This window comes from Capricornis sumatraensis, chromosome 2 (genome assembly GCF_032405125.1).
Source record: "Capricornis sumatraensis isolate serow.1 chromosome 2, serow.2, whole genome shotgun sequence".
In the NCBI taxonomy this organism is placed as follows: Eukaryota; Metazoa; Chordata; class Mammalia; order Artiodactyla; family Bovidae; genus Capricornis; species Capricornis sumatraensis.
Window position 1 is genome coordinate 114,595,683 of NC_091070.1, and position 4,730 is coordinate 114,600,412.

Here is a 4,730-nt window from a genome sequence, read left to right on the forward strand (position 1 = left end):
TTCCTCTGGAGCATGGCTCCAATCTGTGCATCCAGCAAGTCACTGAGGCCCAGCCACTCCTTTTCATGTGATGATGAGAGAGCTGGATTCACTTCCTCTCCTCCCTTTGACAACTTCTCTAGGTGAGGTTTTCCGATAAACTCTATTCCTTAATCATATGCATTTTCAGGAACTCTCACTGAGACCTGACATACAGTAGTGGCAATAACAAAAACAAAAACCCTCTCTGAAAAATGGCATAAGATTATAGAACTGAGCAGTAGGGACACAACAGTGATTTTCTTAAAGGCAGAAAATCAAAGGTACCAGGGCTATTTCTTCAGACCCCACCCCACCCCACCCAACAGTGCCCCTCCTCAGCCAGGCAGCTTCTCTGCTTCCCCATCACTCCTGCTTCCCACCCTGACATATTCATCTGGATCCACTTTTCAGATTTTTTTCCCCTTGCCTCAACTTTGAAAAAATGTCCCCAAAGCCTGAATAATCAATTCCTCTGAAATACAGATTAAACCATTCCCATTTGTTATTTAAAGATACACCTTCTGAAATGTGAAGCAGCACCATCTTGTCAAAGAAGGGTCTTATTGAAGAAGGAGGGATGGAAGACAGAGGGATGGGCTCCTCCTGGATTGACTTCATCTTGTTCCTGGAAGAAAATCCTAAGGAACCCTCATTCTCTCTGTGTGAGACAGAGAATAAAGCAGTGGTGCTGAAACTGCTCTGTCCTTGGTGGCCAGTGGGAGAGAATCTGGATTCAGGATGCTGGTAAGAGGTGGTGGTAGCAGAAAGGGAAGCAGATCAGTACTAGAGATGAGAGTTCGGAGAATTCTGTTTCAGAAATGGAGCAGGGCTCATGTCATGCAGCACGGTAGAGAATGACACTGTATTAAGTGCCCACCATGTGCAGAGCACTATGCTAGGAGCTTAATTATGTTTTCCCGAACAATCCCTACAACTCAGCAGTTCTGCTCCTTACTACCTGGTCTACAGAAATGCATGCACCTGTCTCCAGGGCACACAAGAGAAAGGCTCCTGTAATGTTGAGTGAAAGAAGCCAGAGAGGTGAGAATGCAAACTATGTGGCTTCTCTTGTGTGAATCCCTTCAAATGGCAAAGTAAATAACCATGCTTGTAGATGTCTACTGAGGTGGTCAAATAATGGAGAAAAGCAAGGAAGTACTTTTCTCTGGGGAAAGGGGACTTGGGATATATAGGGGATGCTTGGAGACTCCTGGGATGCAGGGGTGTTCCATCTTATGACCCATGGTGTTTATATTGAGTGGTGGTGATTTAGTCGGTAAGTCAGACATCATCCTTGCAACCCCATGGACTGTAGCCTGCCAGGCTCCTCTGTCCATGGGATTCTCCAGGCAAGAATACTGGAGTGGGCTGCCATTTCCTCCTCCAGGGGATCTTCTCAACTAAGGGATTGAACCTGTGCCTCCTTCATCTCCTGCATCGTAGGCAAATTCTTTACAGTTGAGCCACTGGGGAAGCCCCATCTCTTCCTGTATGTTATTCCTGTTTTGGTTAGAGAGGCCACATAGGAACATGCCATGAACTCAAACCTTCAATCAGAGGCTGTAAACCTGGGAAAACATTTATTCAATTCCCCATGTTTTCCTCTGCAAATCTAAAGTAATTGCATTTCTTGTTTTGTGACCTAATCCTTCTTGTCCTTTGGCCTCAATTATATAATCTACTCTGTTTATCCATATTCTTAAATTTACAGCATTTCTTTCTGGTGGGTGAAACAACTACTATTTGTGGGTAAATATGTTATCGAAACACATTCACATTTTTCATTAATCGTAAACACTGAAACAGTGGCTCACATTTTAAAATATAGTAGTGAGATGGAAGAAGGACTTAGTAGGTGCTTATCTTCAGTATTTACCATCCCCAGGACCATTTTATTTTTTATTGAAAATATAATGCCATGCAGGAGTGTCCCTGGAATTCTGGTCTACTAGAACAACCAACTCATAATGAAAGAAATAGTTCATATTTAAGGGGTTCAAATTAAAATAGGTATTTTTGTCAAACATCTATCAGGGATTTCACTAGTGGCATGAACAAGTCTTTTTAAATCTGAAGACTCCTAAAATAGATAAATACCCCCTTTGTAAAAAGCTTGCAGGTATATATATAAGTTCAGCTATTTCTGGTGTTATTTAGATAATAAGTAAAGAAGATGAAACTCAGACATAACTCTCAAATCTTAAATACTTGGCTCTTCCAGGACAGGAGACTATGGCACCAGCACATCTAGGGAGGGTTTATATTGATAACATGAAAGGCATTGGTCAGCACAGAAGCAGGTTAGTATGTGTCCTCAGGATAAGGGTCATCAGCAATCTGACTTCCAGGGAAGTGTGTCTAATTTGGTAAGAAGTTTCCAGATAAGGGAAAATAGTTGCTTCCTGACCATCTCACAGTTTATGCTGAGTGAGCACCCTTACTTTTAGAAAAGGACTTTGTTCATGAGAAGGTGATGCTCAGGTCTATGATTAGCTACCTGTCCCCAGACAGGGAGTCTTTTATTATTAATGAAAGCTTGCATTGTATATCATTGTATATCTCTACATTGTATATCATTGTTGACATAATTTTTTCAACATCAATGTGCATCAAGGGTCTAAAAGTTTTGAATATTGTAAGAAGGAAGTTTTCAGACTTGAATCACTGAAGGTGCTGTGCTTAGTTGCTCAGTCATGTCCAACTCTTTGTGACCCCATGAACTGTTACCTGCCAGTCTCCTCTGACCATGGAATTTTCCAGGCAAGAATACTGGAGTAGGTTGCCATGCCTTTCTCCAGGGGAATTCCCCAACCTAGTGAATGAACTCACATTTCTTGCATTTCCTGCATAGGCAGGCAGATTCTTCACAACTGAGCCACCTGGGGACCCTGTTGAAGTTGGGGACTCACCCATAAACTGTGGTGGGGTGGGAGCTCTCACAGTAGGTGTGCACAAGCAAGGGCTGAGAGCAGTGCCTCCACCAGGGGAGCATCTCAGGTTTAAGAGGTGATGTAGTTGGCATGACTGATGGGATGGATGTTAAGACTAAGATTAAAAGACCCTGTGAAAACTAAACTTGAAGATTCCCTAGGAGGACAGTTCACTGACCCAGGGATGAGGGCAGGGTCCAACATCCTGCAGCTCACAGACAGTGAGGGTCCCAGGGCCCTGCTCAGAGACCAGTTGAGGCTTCTCAGGCCAACAGCCGTTGCAGGTCTGGGTTGTAGCTGGAGACTCAGGCCTGTTCGTGACTCACTGAGAGCAAGGGAGGTGACTGTGGTTGACCAAGGACTGCCATATTACTCAGATGCTGCAGAGATACAGCTATAAGGCCTGTGTTCCTTTGCCTGGGCGGATGTGAGAGAGGTGAGGGGTACCCCTGGGAAAGTCCTGGTCCTCCCTTCCTGTGGCTTCTCAGGGTCTGAAACCATCTTAGTGTGGAAGAGTCACTGCACTGAGAGGAACTTGGATCCAAAAAGAAACTTGGCAGCGGGTCGGGTGTGGGGAGGGCATCGGAGGCCTGGTCCTATTCCTGATTTTGTCAGGTACTGACTTTCCAGACCCTGGGCTTATCCATTAATGTCCATGGAGCCTCAGTTTCCCCATCTGTAAAATGGAAGATAATCATATTTTTACCCATCTGTATCTCACAGGTGAAAGAATTTCATACTTTAGATATGTAGGAGGCATTGATGGTGATTTCACTGACTGACTATAGATCATAGGAAACACTTGTTATGTTGATTTAGCAGGAATAGATTAAGCAATGTCCTCATTTATCCATATCAAACTTCTCCCATCCTTGACCCTTTAGAACTAAACCCCAGCAGAGCTCCTATTTCATTGTCATGGACACAAAAGAGCATTTCCTTAACCTGAGCACAGGACCTGTCGTCATTCATGGTTTCTCTGAGACTCAGCCTCACAAAGTGGATATATCTCTAGTTGTCGTACAAAACAATTTAGCTGTTTTATGTGTCTTTTCCTACTATGGGAAATAAGCTAACAGCATGTTCAGATCCTAATGGCTTTTAAATCTACTTGAATCAGAGATTTCATGTTTTTTCTTATAGATTCTATTGCCTTCAACTCTCTTTGATGTGATTTATTTTATCTTAAAGTCTTTAGCTGCAGACTACTCATACTCTTTAGCAGGATTTAGGGGAAAAAGATACACTAAACAGTGTATTTTAGGTCAAAGATTTTTTTGGTAGAGCTGAAGAAACAGCTTGGACTTTTTCTTGGACTTTCCTTGGACCTTCTCTTGGACTACAAGATTAAATTAGTCAATCCTAAAGGAAATCAGTCCTGAATATTCATTGGAAGGACTGATGTTGAAGCTGAAACTCCAATACTTTGGCCACCTGATGCGAAGAACTGACTCATTTGAAAAGACCCTGCTGCGGGGAAAGATTAGAGGCAGGAGGAGAAGGGGACGACAGAGGATTAAATGGCTTGATGGCATCACCGACTCTATGGACATGAGTTTGAGCAAGCTCCGGGAGTTGGTGATGGACAGGGAAGCCTAGCATGCTGCAGTCCACAAAGAGTCAGACATGACTGAGCAACCGAACTGAACTGAGGAAACAAATTCAAGCCTGAGATTCCAGAAATGACATCTGGAGTTACACCGCAGAATAGCTTTGCTGAAAAAGCTGCTGCCTTTTCTGTGAACAGAAATCCGCAAGATGCTTGCTGTAATCATGCTG